Raw genomic sequence first — 16,357 nt, 5'->3', positions numbered from 1 at the left:
TTTCCATATCACGTTCATCCTTTATAAACTGTATTGCGTGAAAAGTCACTTTGAATCTTACGCTTTTGCAAATGTAATATGTTGGGCTTCCATCAATTTCTTTAACTATAACGCCTTCACCGTTAAAGAATAAGTCTTTTGGTACCTTTAATGTTACAGTGCTTTTGAATCGTCCGCTCTCTAATTACGTGTTGTAGGACCGGATCTTGTTGAATGTTAAGTCCCCGTTTCTAGAATTTCCTTTAGCATTTTTTTTACATAAGTCTGTAATTTTCATACGCATTATCTGCAATATACATAATAAAATGAAGTCAATAAATAATTGAAAATAATGGAGAAAAGGAAAAAAAAAATAGGTTACTTGGTTTTTCGATATGTGTAGTTCAATTGTTTTTTTAGGTTAATAGATTATGTTTTACTAAGTGATTGAAATTTCAGTTTTAAGTAGGGTTCTAGTTTTGTATGTGTTAAATTTTGATATTTTGGAACAAATGAGCTTCTCTTTAAATTAGATTTTTAAAATTATTTTTCTAATTTAAAAAATAAAAATCTAAATCACCTTATTTTTTAAATTAGATTTTTATTTTTAATTAGGTAAAAGCTTTTGGGTTTAGAAACCCATAAGTATACTATTATGCGTTGGCTTTGGGCGAACAACTTAACATTGACGGTTCCTTTGAAAAATTTGAATAGTCAACTTAACAAATTTGAATTGCTACATGTTTTTCCCCCGCAGCCTTCCTTTTGAACTAAATCGGACGACTCCAAAAAAAAAAAAAACATCAAAATCGGCCCTCGAGATGGCAAATGCATTCGGGAGCATTGATATGGGAGATAGTGAAAAAGAACAACTCATTTCTGGTCAAGGAGTTTGGAAACGGAAGTCGATGGTTCGGCCCAAGAAAGAACCTAACAATCTTTACAACCTCAACAAATTTCAAACACTCGGGTTGGCTAATAAGAAGACGGTTCGCATTCAAGGAGGAGGGAAAGATCCGACCGTGGAGCTAGCTACGACTAAGACTAAGAAACAGAATCAGCCTGGGAAGTTGAAGCATAAGTCTGTTATGAATAAGGAGTTTTATCGCATGGCTAAGGCTGTTTCTAATCAGGTTGGAGAAAACCATTACAGGCCTGATTTGAAGAATGCTGCACTTGCTAGGCTGAGCGCCGTTTACCGGAGCCTCAAGGTCAGCAAATCTGGTGCGAAGAAGAGGAACAGGCAAAATGTTAGGATCCCTGGAAGAAAGTGAGATAAATAAGAGCTATTAATTGGAGTTTGATTTCTGAGAGACCTTGTTAGTCTTTAGAGATTTTCTTTGAAACGTATGAGGACATGGTATTTCGGGTTTAACACCGGTTGCTTGTTTTTTGGTTCATATCTGACGTTTGATTTTCCAAAAAAATTACCATTACTCATTTCAAGTACGGAAAGTGGATGTTGTAGCTAAAGCCGAAGGCTAATCTTCAAGAACGTTGTTCTATTTCTACAGTGAAAACACATTGGTTCACTCGCTCACTTCCTCTCAATGTATTCCTTCCTTCCCCTTTTTGATGTGTTCTCAATAATTGTATCTTTAGCTTTTATCTTAATTTTGTCATTTACATTTTTCAGGCTAGGGGAGTCCTGTTATTGAATGGGGAACCACGTTTAAAGTTGCTGCTGTTCAGCTCGTGGAATTGCTTATCTTCATGAGAACTGTAAGCATCGTCTTTCACCCTTGAAATAAATTTTTAAGCATATGGATGATTTGGAAGTTGATATGTTCTCCTTTGGTGTGCTCTTATATTTCATATAATTTCATCAATAATTGTCGTGTTGGATTGATTAACTCAATAGCTTCAACTCGAGACTTGTCTATCCCACAGTCCCACTGATTTCACAATATTGAGAAGCTTACTTTTAAATCAAAACTCTAATTAATGAGCTTCATAGTATCTCCTTCTTCTGGATTGAATCCCGGATAATAGAATCGGCGGCCCGCCCAGTTATGCATCTAAATCTCTTTGGTTTTGAAACTCCTAGTATAAGTTTGATTTACCCTATCGGCCGGTGCCTTTAGGTAAGGATAGCTGAAAAAGAAAGTGATTACTATTTCAGCCTTTGGCGCCTATACTCTAAGCGTAGTGATCGGTCCTGCCCATGGTAACATGAAATCTAGAGATGACTAAGAAGCTGTACCGATGGATGCAGAAAGAAGTACAGAAGTCTAGTCTAGCTAAGAGTACTAAGCCAATCAAATGCGGTCCTCCCTGGCTTATATTCATAGGCGTTGGGAACTTTACTTCCTTAAGAGGGGAGCTCATGTGACATACCGGAACATCTTTCTTTGAGTATCGAAGCCGTCCATGAGTGAAAGATCAATCTCCGGAGATCCGTCCCCACGCAAACAGTTAATAGTGAGTGGTTGTTACACTAATACAGGTTTTTAAGTTCAATATAGTTCAATATAATTTTTTGAATTAAAAGACGCTAATATCTCGTGTGTTTAAACTTTAATATTATCATCAGTTGAATCATAAAAGAGAAATACTGGAAAAGAAATTGTTTACCTTATCCATTTTGTTAACTCTTTCTGAAGCCTTGATTGAATATTTTCTATTGCATGCAATGAAAAAAAGAAAAAAAAACTCAGTTATATATGTAAAACTAATGTAAATCAGACTAAAAGAAAAAACTAAAACTTTACCTTTGTTTTTTGTTTTGTGTTAAGAGGATCGTGGGTTGTTTTTTATATATAGGTTTGTTTAGGTTTTATTATGTTATTAGAAGTTTAGTATTAATAGGATTCTTATTAGATATGTTTGTTTAGGAAGTTAAGTATAAATAGGATTCCCCGGTTTGGCTGGCCTTGTTGCCATTTCGGCGAAGGCGTAAGAAGTTATGCTCAATTCTACATTTTGCAATAAAATGACCAATGCAAATGTTGTGGCCATGTCAAAGAACTATCCAGATCTTGTGGTGTTCCGTCTTTGTATAATGGGGCGACACCTACCAGACCATCTGATAGGTGAACCCATGGATATGGGCTTTGGTGCTATTGTAATGAACTGTAAGAAGCTCAGAAGGTTAGCAGTATCTGGTTTGCTCACCGATAAGGCCTTCTATTACATTGACAAGATGGGAAGTTAGTTAAGTACACTATCGGTTGCTTTTGAAGAAGACAACGACGCGGGTAATCGACTATTACATTGGACCGTCAGGTAGATATAGTCATCATTCAAATTATGTTGGTGTTTCTATTTGTCTGCGTTTTACCATAGATTTATTTATGCGAGGTAGTTATAGAATAATATGCTTGAGTGATACTTGAAGCAAGCTACTTCCATTAACCGTTAGTGTCCTACTGGCAAGAACCATATTGACCCTCACCTTAAATACAATCGATTTATTTTCAATGTGATGGCATGAGTTGTCTATTTGAAGAGAGTTCATGTATAAACTCATACCCTTGTGTATCTAATTAATTGGGTCCTAATAGTTCAAAGATGTACTCCAAGAAAATATTGGACATGTGTTGAATCTTTAGTTTTTGATATAATAATAAAATGATCTTACTTCGAAAGCGTATTGACTCCAAGGTCTCAGTTTGGTTATATCTTTACTAACTGGATTGGGACATTTCAGCCTTTGTATTGCATGCAAAAACAAAAAACTGTTGGATAGGTCTTTTGAATATTCAATTTCCGTATATAGACATTATGTGTAACCTGCATATATTCCATGGAATATTAGGTGGATGAATGGTCAGCATTTAAGAGCTCTACCTTCATAACAGTTAGTCAAGCTTTTTAGTGAACAATGGAAGGTTGCTGGTATCCTTGTAGAATCAGAAGGTACATTTGTACAGGTTGGATTATGGATTCATTTTTTTTTACCTTAAAACTGAATTTTCATTATTACTTGCTATTCAAAGTGTTAATCCTTTTTTTATTAACCCCTTAAACAGAAACTGCTGAACTGCTAAAGTATGGTATTGATTTGGTTCTGATTCAGGATAAAATTTTATCAAAATTGCTCTCGATGCCTTGCATTCTACTTTGGCTAGGTACCCTATCTTTTCTTCTATCGTCTTGTTTATTTTTATCTTCGTTGTCAAAGACAACGTAAATAGTGTTGAATTTTGAGACCAAGGTCGCCTTAGAAATCTGCTTCTTAGTTGACTGTTCATTTAGTATAGTACTTATTATTTTGTGAATGCATATTAGAAATAGAAAAATGTTGTTAGGAAGCTCAAGGTGTCTTTAGTAATGGGTTGTAAGCTTCCCATAATCTTTCCGAATCCGCCAATGTTAGTCACTTTGTCGGAGAAAACTTTTGCCCAATGGACTATTACCAACGAACTCCTTCTTGAGTGTCGTCTTCGATCTCTATCACGGGAGTTCTCCTCTCTCGTAAAGTGAGAACTTAGAAAGCGGATTCGCCAAGAACTCATCCATGTCGGTGGAACAATAAAACAAAAGAACTGCTACTATCCGAAGACCCTAGCTTCCACACTCAATTCAAAAAAAATCAATGAACTTGGAAAAGAAAATATTGTTCTTGGGTGGGTCACGCCAGATGGTCAAGTCCCCGAGTATACATCTGTGTCCCTCTCATGGATCCTTTTACTGTGATAAAAGAGAGAAAAGATGATAATCTGGCCTTACTTGGTTGAACCACCATGTACCACGAAAACCAAACCTGTTAAGCGTCGATGCTCGGCAATTGGATAATAACGGCGCGCCCTAAAATGAAACAATGGATGAACCAAAATCCACTCGCCATTTCAATAAAACAGCATCACTTATCCCCAATTCCCAATTCAAAGACTACGAATCTCGTTAAAATTCTTCAACACTGTGGTGGGTGCTTTACCATTAGTTGGTTTGATAGAACACCTAGTTGATGAAAAATTGTCGGGCTTTTTTCTAACACCGGTTTGTTATCTAGAGCACATTAAAAAGCGAAACTTTGTCAAATCCTAGTTAGCCGAGAGAGTTATTATTTTTGAAATACAGCCACAGGTGCAGATTTTTGTTTTACTTTTAGATAAGTTCATTGGTTACAAATTGACTTTTTCATTTACCACTTTAGTTAGAGTATGTATTCAAGTATGTTATATTGCTTGGATTGTGGCTTCTTGTTAGTTTCTATAAATGCAGAATCGGCATTGAAATTTGGCTCGGGAATGTTTACGCTTGTTCAAGTTGTTCTCTTGTTTGATTTCGCTTCACGGATGGAACGGCGCATGGTTTAAAAAAATCGGCAATTCGGTTAGTGGAGTTTCTTTATCTTTGTTGATATGTCCAGAAACAATAAAACGCGTTTTAATTTCGCTTTGATTCTTAAGTTATTATGCTTTAATATTTACATAGTGAAATGGACAGATTCCAAGTTTTTACTTCTATTTCATGTTTGCAACGTGATTTAAGTATTTATTCTAAATATTACATAAACGCATAACAAAAAGTCCGATTAGTTCGAGATATTGCTTTTGCATCGGATGTCACTATAGAGGATTTTCTCAAGTCCAAGTCGCAGAATTGAATCGATGCTTAATGTGAACCCAATCATCTAGTCAAGGTGTAATAATAGTTAATCCTATAAATTATACTCACTTAAAGCATACACTTTGAAAGATCCTAGGCGATGGTTCGCTTTAGCCACCCGAGTAAGCGTCCCCTATTAAAGTCTCTACTCACGATCTAAAAAGACTAAAATTATTGAAACTAAATACTTGAATGGAGTTTTTAAGGGCTTCCAAAGCCAATTTACATCTTGGTTCATTAAAAGCCGTAAATGACCTCCACACGACTCCCTCAAAAAGCAAATTTTGTTCCTCTTAAACATCCAAATAGCTTTACTACCACTTCGGGTCTTTTCACTACGTTTCTACTTCTTCAAAGATTTGTAACTCCTAACGTCCTAACTGCTGCCCCTACTCATTTGTTAAGGAAGCATCAAACCTGAAAAGGATGCATTCATTAGGAAATATAGGAAAAATGCTAGTTTCTGATCAAAACTTACAATGCAAATAACAGTTTAAATTACAAACTATAGGATTTGTCATTTCAAGCCATATAACAGAATGGTGCGGATCTGTGGACATGGTTTTTGTAGTTTCCAAAATCCCAAGCATGTAAACATGTTGGAATTAGAGACTTTATTCCGCTTGATAAATAATTTATTAGGAAACTTGTATAGCAGGGCTTGATACTTAACATCTTCTTTATCTCAATGACTCTGATTTTTGTGTTTGTTTTTGCATTAGTTGCTCTGCATCCAATTCTAAGTTGCTAGCTTTCAATTATTATCTCATTCCAGTTATTATATACATGTAAGATGGTGTCCCTTGATGTTTTTATTGTAAATGAATCTTTATTACTAATTATTCACCTAAAAATTCCCAAATGAAAACTTGTATTGCATTGGTTTGTAAGGCGGGATGCTCTCTCAATGGGTATCTGAAAAATGTGATATGTTGTTTCAAAAGAGGGAGCAATCAGTGGAGAGGATGGATGCATTTCTCAGAGTGGTCACTTCCATACCTGGGATTGACAAACATAATGCTAATGCGGTAATTTTGTTCTGCCATTATGTTTTACTACTGAACTGAATAAGACTTTTACTGTACATGCATGTTTATAAGAGGCAACTGCATCTATGAGAGGAATGATTTTCTTATCTTTCATAGCTGACCTGTACCCCAATAGGGGACTCACTTATGAGTTATCTCCGATGAAGAAACCATCCTTAGAATTAACTTATCTCTTACATAAAAATTAAACTATATAAAAAAAAATTGTTTAAAAAACATTTGACTAACCTTTGTCTTCTTGTTCCAAATGTCGTAGTGGTGTATTGACCTGCATTATTTTGGCCATTTTAATCATAATTTATAGACTAACTTAATTATTTATTTGAAATCCTTATACCACACGTCAACTTACCTCATCTGTCAATCCTTTGTAGTCTTCATAAGAAATAGTATTCTGGTTTGTCTTGTAGTAACAGAGTCTATTTTGCTCAATTGTATTCCACGACGGTTAATGTTTCACTAATCATCATTCCAAAGATTTATTGATCCAAGAATTAGTTATACCCACATCTATGGTATCCATGTGGTTTTACCTGCAGTATTTTAAATAATCTTAGTAGCTATTGATAGAAAATTATAATCTTATAATAGTATAAACTTAGTACAATAATAATTATTAATTTACAGAAAAAAAAAATTTCTTGGTACCTTTGCTTTGTAGCTCTGAGTTTTGTGATGGAGGATTCTGTACTTATGATTAGAAACTTAGTGCAATACTTGTGTTGGACTTGTACTTTGATTAGAAGTTTTATTAATTAAAACTTATCTAAATTAGATAGATATCAAAATTAGATATTTCACTTTGATTAGAAGTTTTATTAATTAAAACTTATCTAAATTAGATAGATATCAAAATTAGATATTTCACTTTGATTAGAAGTTTTATTAATTAATACTTATCTAAATTAGATAGATATCAAAATTAGAGGTTATCAATTGGTAAAAGATAGATTTAACAATAAAAAGCTACTTATTGACCTTTTTTCTTTTTCACCTAATTTACCTTCTTTCCTTTTCACCTAAATGCCTAAACCAACTAATTAAAATAGCATCTTTGTATATTAGAAGTTTGATATTTTACCAATTGGTAGCAATTAATGCAACTGTAGAAGGTAGTAATTAACTTTAGGCAAATATTGTTTGAGCATTGTTTGGGTTATTTTTTGGATGATTTGATATTGAATATTTATATCATAATTTTCCAAGGTTTATGTGTGATAGATAACACATCGTTATTGTCAAAGATGTATGCTACTTATCATAATAGGATCCGAGTCTGAACGGCATTATATTTATTTTATATAATGATCTGGACTCTGACATTATTATCAAAAAAGTAATGAATGTATTATAATATCTTAATGATTAAGATAAAATCCTAATAAAAGAAAAACAATTATTCAACTACTCAGAATTATTTATTCCTCTCCAAAAGATTCTTCATTTGCTTGATACTCTGCTGTCCTCATCACTTTACTCTTCATTTTTTTAGCTTTCTTTGATGGTCGAATTTCTTCAGTAATTTCTTTGGAAATCTGCTGCTTCATTTTAACATAACAATATATTGGTTATTTATTTTCTTAAAAATAGTAAATAAAATATTCAGAAGAGGAATTGTAATAAAATTTGAACATACCTTAGCATTTTCTGTCATTGATTCAACATCTTTATTATCTTCAGTTACCATATTTGTTATGGTAAACGATGGAAACTTTTCATGCATACTATATTTATTGAGTTTGACTTGAAATATCCAATGACTACCAGTATTTTTTTCAAGTTCTTTTCGAATGTCATCGAAATCTTGACCCTGCAAATTATATAATAAATAGTTAATAATAATTTAATATTGAAATAAAATTAAACGTGTTTATGCTTTACTTGCCTTTTTCTCTAAATCAAGAACTTTTGCAATTGGTACTTTCACAATATCTTCTCGCTTTGTTACCAAAAAGCTCTGGCCGCAGCCATTTCAGTTTTCATCCTCAACCCGTAGTTTTAAAAGGTATATCAGAAAATTAAAACATTTAGAATATTTGTACTCAATATCCTTTTTATTAGACATTTGTTGGAAGACTTACCTTTTTTTTTGTCTTAAATATTTGGCTCCACAATCTGTGCATGTATGTTCTGAACCACTATCAACGTGTTTTATAGTACATTTAACGCAAGTTTAAGTAGTACCGTTGGTCCCTAACAACTTAACAAATTTTCCTCTGCATGTGAAGACCTTTCCTGTAAAAGTCATAGATTACAAAACTAACTATATAAATCATATGATATTGAAAATATATGACAAATAATGTAATAGTAAATGGCTAACCTGATTTGTTGGTTCCATCCCATATCTTATGAGTTCTTCTATTGTTATCCTGTCCTTGCTCATTTTTCCTCTAATGAAATTGGTTCTTAGTTGTCTTTTCTTCTATTCCAATTTTTTTTTATCGGGGTCTTCAAATCTTCACAATTGAAAAAGAGAATCATTATAGAAAATATGAATAATTGAAAATTTTGTAAATAAAACCCGATCATAAATTACCTTTTTCTCATTTCATGAACATATTTTAAATCCAAATTTATGTAAAGCTTTGTTGCTGATGAGACACATACTTGGAATTGCACTATTAAATTGGAAATAGTTTAGTATGATAAGAATTATTTTGGAAACTAATACAAAGATGATGTTAAAGCTTAAACTTACTTCTAATCTTTTTGAGAAATAGGGATGTCAGAATGACAATAACATTTTCTTCCTTATTGCTTATATTAGCAATTGTATCGGACATTTCTCCCCATAAAGCCACGGTCTTCTCATAACCCCTGTAGATTATCTCAAATTGTCAAATACAATTTAATAATAGAAGAAAAAATTGTGTACTTATGAATTAATGTTTACCTTTAGGTCTACCAAAGTAATTTCTCTCGAAACCTTGTGGTTTTTATTACCAATTTTTTTTCAAAATTGTTATGATATCTGTATTACAAATATTGTTAGATCATTCAATATGCATTATTAAAATATACAACGATAATAAGTTTATAAAATACCTTTCAAGTCACATCTTTGAGGCATCTTCTCATTTGCAAGGAATTTTTCAATTCAACAAAAGTGAACTTGTAATTTTCAATACTCTTGTCATCTTTTCATTGGTAGGAGTTACTATAGTTGCTTTTGTAAACAAAATTTTGCAATTAAATCGCATGTGACGGTAACTCTTGTCTTCTTTGTCCACTTCAAATTTCTCAAAAGTATAAATTTTTCCCTCTTCCAGTTTTTTCTCTAAATTTGTCTTTTAGGTCATCTCCAGACCTTGGCATGGATTTGATCTCCCTATGATTTCAAAATTAAATTATTAAGTAAAAAAAGTGATTATTAATTAAATGTATATTTCTGACCTTTTCATCAATGAGAAGCATGTCTATTCCAAAAAGTTTGTTTTCTCGTTCAACGGATTAAAGGGAACCACAATCTCGCGACACGTGCTTTCACTATACACTTGTCTTTTTTGGTTGAGCTCGGCAAGTCCTGTGTATTTATTTTCCATAGTGTAATGCCTGCTAAACAATATTATAACATTGTGAATTAGTTCCTTAACAAAAAAATATCAATATATATTGATTGAGAAATTATTATGTAATAAATCACAAATAGACACTTGGGCACCGCCATCTTGAAGTTTGATGACGGCATAAGATTCACGCCCAGTTCAAAAAAAAGTATTATTATTGTTTAGTGCTTGTGCTAAGGAGTTAAACAGCTTGACCATAGGGGAAAGTAGTCAAACGGATTGAGATGCGTGGTCGCATCACCGTAAGAGATTGAGCTAATTATAGTTGAATCATCATCGATGGCGGAGGGTATGGGGAAGGAAGGAGTAGGAGTTTACCCAGCCAGGTATGCGAACCGACCGTGTCTTGCTTGCCCGCGATCTTCGATAAAACTCACCGCTTCGGAACTGCAGCGGGATTGATGTGACTCCTTTTACGCTTGATGTACCTTCAAAGATCTGCATCGATGTGCCCACGTTCGATTATTGAAAAAGCCGACACGTTCGATTGGGCCTTAATTTGATATTTCTTTTTAAGCCCACACGCTTTGTAAGAGTGGCATAAACTACTAAGGTTCTCGCTCTTAAAATCGGTCTAGGTGGTCTCTTGGCTAAGCGGTGTCCAACCGACTTCGCCCTATGCCCAAATCATTTAAAAATTGGTGGACCGATTCGGTCGGGTCTAGGTCGACTGATTAGGCATAAGATATATCAGAAATATCGAAATGGCGGCATACTCTTTGAGTATTGCTCCTCTGATGCCGATCCTTCCGTCCCCCCTATCATATAACAGGGGTAAGTGTTTGGAGAAATACCGTAAAGGGAACATCAAGTTCTTGCATGCTTTGCTCCCTTTGAGACCTTGACTCAACTTCGGATCCTTTCTTACAATCGTTCATTAATCCTTTCTTGAAACCGCAATGCATTAATCTTGCTGATATTACATGTGTTTTTAATTGTTTTATTTGGTCTTCTCACTGCTAATTCTCATTGTGCCAATGCAGAAAGATGTTCGAGTTTTTCATATAATTGTATACTATTCTCACCTATCCTTTGGTGGTAGTTTGAGAGCACATTGCAGGATTGCAGGAGCACTCAAGGCCCCCGTGGGGAGGTCGCAAGGGTGTCTCTCCCAAAGGATTACGAATCCGATGCTTTGAAGGGGTATGTAAAAATTTTCCTTGTGATTTTCTTGTTATGAGATATTATTTTGACTACAATCTACACTTGCAATGGTGGCTGTCGCGTGTAATTAAATCTAGGAATGATACAAAGCGTTAATAATAATATATTAAAAAATATTCAGATCTATTAGAAATTTAAAATAAGTTACATATCCTATCCTAAATAAAAAAAGTTACATAGAAGTTACATAAACAAAAGTTGAAGAAACAAAAGAGGAATATGTTACTTTATAAATTTTGTAAATAAGAGGAATATGTTGTACCTGTATGATTGCTTGACTTGAATTATAGAATAGCCTGCAATATACAATAGAAGAACCTTTGTTAATTTGAGGAGAGAAGCTTTGTAGATTAGTGGAGTATAGTTTTTGGTTGTGATTTATAGTTGTTTTGCTGGATAAACATCGTATTATGTATGGTTGTGTTAGTTTTAGACTTTTAATTGTATAAGAATTCTAATTGTCTAAGAACTGAGTTAGCTTTAGACTTTTAAATGTATTAGACTTCTTAAATGTTTCCTTGGAAATTATAAGCCAACGACCCAACTGAGGAGGCGAACGTACTCTCTTCAATTACGATGATAAAATTTAGGACAGCTTTCGAAGCATTTAATGCATTATTTTTAGGAAAGTATTTGAGTAAGATAAGAGGAATATGACAGCTTTCAAAAGCTAGAGATGGACAAATGTGAAATAAGAATGCCCTGGTTTTTCTTATAGAGTATAGGCAGTTTTTTACTCAGCTGTGAGGGAATGGTCTGTTGATGGGATGAATAAGGGCTTTAGAATGGTTTGCTGCTCTAGGCGTTGGGATTGTTTAGGGTTACTGAACAAAAGGAAGCTCAACTTTACAACTTTACAAAGTCTAGAAGAAATTATAACCTAATGACCCAACTGAGAAGAGCAATGTATCCTTTGCAATTACACATATCAAACTAATGAAAAATTTCAGCCACGAATAAGATGAACAAATTTATTACGATTAGAGAGCTAGGTTATTGGTTAGAGTAACTAAGAAAATAAACAAACATTAAAAAATCAAGTGCACTCTCAAGTCGAAACACATCGAATCCCAGAAGGGCTAACGCCATGACAAAGGATTCTACATAAAACCAAGGAATTTCAAGAACTTGTTCTCCTGCAGGTACTCGAGATAGTATGGGGATACTTGAGCACACACATACATAATGTGAGATGAGTAAAAGAAAATGAAATAAAAAAGATATGTGGTCAAGACTGGCTTTTCCTCGAGCTTGTTATGACAAAATATAAACAGACGGGCATCAACATTTTCTGACAAACTCACAAAAGACCTTGACATGATGATCTTAGCTGCTGAAAAACTTCTTAATCAATATACTTCACAATCAAGTACCTATTCAAGTATATATTATAGTTTCATTATTATCAGGAAGCTCATTGAGATCAAAGTTCAGCACCACACGGTCTGTCTGTTTTGGTTCAATTGATGTCATAACCAAGCTAGTAGGGATGAAGTCAACTTTAGAGTGCCTATGGAACTCCCACATGTAGCAGTTTTATTGGTGATGCGCACAAAACATGACAGTAAAATATAAAGTGAATCCACCAAGATAAACATCGAAAAAGAAAAGTTTACATCATATGCAGTTCATATGCATGTTGCATTGATAGGTTAAATTACAACATTAGGAACTACATGAAGCTCTGCAGGCTCACTAACAATTACATCTAATAAACCTATGATATAATAACTTCTCTATGAACTCTATTGTAAGTACTCATAACATCCCTCCTTGCTCTACCTTCCCAACCCCTGAGTAAGCTCTAAGGTCCGATAGATTGATTTGAGCCCCCGGGTAGCTCTTAGTTTGTTCTTGGCTGAATGGCTATAGCCGTGGGGACCCAAAGCGGAAGTCCTTATAAGTCAATCGATTCGAGTTTGTAGCCACCGGGCGGCTTATAAAAGGGCCATTCCTTACCTGCTTGCAAGGTCTTTCCCCGGTTCCTTCTCCGGTCTGCTGCTAAAGGTCGAAGAGCTATCAAGCCCGATAGAAACGAATTGGTTTCTGGTGAAGTACCGAAGGTCGAGCTTTTCTCTACTTCATGATCTTTCCTTCACCATCCCTAGTCCAAGGAAGTTTAACCCCTGGTGACTGCCTTACATAGGGGTCTTGAAGAGCCTAAGCACCCACTCCTGCCCTTACCGATTCGGTTTCTATTGAAGCGAAAGAGCTAGCCAGCAAGTAAGAAGTCGATTATCGCTTCAAGGGCTTAAGTCAAGTAGCCGGAGCTATATCCAATTCCGTTCCTTAAGGTTAAGGAGCAGGCCCATTCAATCGTTTGTTATCGGCTGAATCGCCGAAGCTGTCTGTCTACTAATCCTCCTCTTCTCCTGCTTTACCATCCCCTGTTATGTCTGCGAAGGGTCGCCATGTTAGTCCCGGCAATTCTGATTCTATCAACCGTGACTTCTTACTTTATAAGGAATTAAGGATTACAAAGAGCATAGCAAATCGAGATTGTAATAGAAGTTCATTTTACTGCTCAACTTTAGTGCTCAACTTGTTAACAACAGCAACAACAACAACAACAATGTGGCTAAGTAAAATACTCGAACTAAATTATTGACAATGAACCAATACATTCCAGCAAAGATGATGAGGTGTGTGGTGTAAACATTTCTACTACTGGGGTGTAAATCGTCTCCAAAATATATATTCATAAATGTATAGTGTTATGCATAGGTATAAACAGATTCACTTATTAATTATTAAATGAATTATGTTAATGTGTTTGGTGTTAAAGCACTTCCAAGTTGCCCAAACCAATATTTTTATGATAACTATAGAAGATAGCAACGAAGACCTTTAAATGTTGATGTCCAAAGGTGCGTTAGAAGAGGATTAGCATATGTATTGAAGGACTGCAAACTTAATAGTTTAGTTTTAACAGACGGGCATCAACATTTTCTGACAAACTCACAAAAGACCTTGACATGATGATCTTAGCTGCTGAAAAACTTCTTAATCAATATACTTCACAATCAAGTACCTATTCAAGTATATATTATAGTTTCATTATTATCGAAGCTCATTGAGATCAAAGTTCAAAGACCACACGGTGCAATGCGCTTTGGTTCAATTGATGTCACAACCAAGCTAGTAGGGATTGGAGTCTCGGACAACTGGCCAATCGACTTCGGATCACCTACCTGTGTTGTCATTGCCCAAGTAGTAGTGGTATAACTTTCAAACACCGTTGGTGAAGGCGGTGACTTCTTTTATGACCTCCAAGAGCTTGTCTGTATCAAATGACTTGCCACACACTTTGCAATCGGGTGACTGCCTCTCCCTTTGAATTAAGCCCCACTTCATCACTTCGTTGATGGTTCATTAGTCAAGGTTGCAGAAATTTCAAGATGAAGTTATCTCTGAGAGCAATCCTTGCTTCATAGCTAATAATAGTGTTCCTTAGTATTATTTAATGAACAGTCAAATAAAGTAACTTTTCATGTTGCGGTCCTTAAACCATGTTTATCATTGAAATGCAGATGTGGTCAAGCAAATGACAGCTCTTTTAGAACGTAATTATAAAATAACGGGTTTTACATCACCGAACTTGTCGAATTGTATGAAGAGATTTTGTGCTGTCTTGGAGTTTGTGAAGGCTTATAGAAAGGTCAGGTTATTGTTTTGAGATTGGGTTTCTTAAACCCCTAAGAGAACTAATATAATTGATTGTGTGCAATTGAAGTGGGTCATACCTTAAGGAATATGCGTCATTGAACTTCTGAAGAAGCCTTGTAGTATAGTTTTTCACTTTTTCCTCAATTACATACAACTTATATCTTTTACCCAGAAAAGAATACTTCCAGTCCCATAATTGGTGGTGTCGGGTACCTGGTTCCCATTTCTCAAGGTGATAAAAATAAATTTGGAACAGATATTGAGCTTAATCCTAGCAACATAATGTTTTCAAGGAATTATGATTTCTTTATCTGGATCCTACATAAACATGTACAGCAAAAATACCTGATATAAAGTGCCTCCTGACTAAATGTCTCACGGTGACTTTTAAGCATACACTCATTTTTACCACTCATAAAGTCTAGAGCCCAGACAGTACATGACAAATGGACCATGGATCACATTCTCATACTTTACATAGAAGAGGAATAAGATTCCCCATGTGGAAACTATGGGTCAATGATGTTCCTGCTGTTTCTTGGCTCTTCCGTTTACTGTGCTTCACCGCTTCAGTTGTTGTATACAGTTGTTTGTTATGTGGGTAAAGTGATTGTCCAAGTTAATAAAAGCGTCAAATTTTAAAGCAATAGGTTCAAACATGATATATAATCATTTCGTTTCGTATGCGTTTACAGGCATTGGCATTGTTTATTAGTTTTCTCTGTTTGCTTAATTACATGGATATGCACATTATTAATTGTTTTACTATTTTTTTTTACATTGTTATTAAGATTTGGAACCATATTTATGTAACTCTTACTATATCTATTAAGGTTTTGGCGACGGGTGTCTGGCTTACCACAGATATATAAGTAATTAAGCATCGTTTGATGCTTAATAAACATTTAGTTATATGCTTAGAAGCTTTATGGATTTGTTGGTACAGTTGGTCCAAATTGACAGGTTTTATGGGTTGGACTTTGTAATTATTATACTTGAAACATTAATTTAATCTGATGAAACATCTAACTTTTTTGCAGGAGAAGGCTCAAAGCGGAGGGGCCTTGAGTAGGCAAAACAAAAAGGGAGAAGAAGCTTTCCTGAAAAAGTATTATTATCTACTTGGCGATAACTTGGTATACTAAGGTAACCAAGAGTATTTTTTTCAAAAATATTTTCTACTTAAGGTATTTTTTTACTGTTCATTTTTAAAAAAAATTCGTTCTAAATCGTTAAGTGCAGATTATGAAATAGGAACATTATTCCTGTATCCAATATGATAGAATACACAAACTTTTAAATAGGCACACACAAACTTTGGAGTGAGTTATCCAAAGTAGAAAAGGGGAAAAATCTAGTAAATTCTTCCCATACTTT

General features: G+C 34.5%; 1 pseudogene; it reads left to right on the top strand.

Moving 5' to 3' along the window:
* Positions 1-807: 807 nt before the first annotated feature.
* Positions 808-1,342, top strand: LOC147507391 (large ribosomal subunit protein eL28z pseudogene; annotated as a pseudogene).
* Positions 1,343-16,357: the final 15,015 nt, after the last annotated feature.

This window comes from Coptis chinensis, chromosome 3 (assembly GCF_015680905.1).
Source record: "Coptis chinensis isolate HL-2020 chromosome 3, ASM1568090v1, whole genome shotgun sequence".
NCBI classification, from domain to species: Eukaryota; Viridiplantae; Streptophyta; class Magnoliopsida; order Ranunculales; family Ranunculaceae; genus Coptis; species Coptis chinensis.
This window is presented reverse-complemented; position numbering and strand designations above follow the sequence as displayed.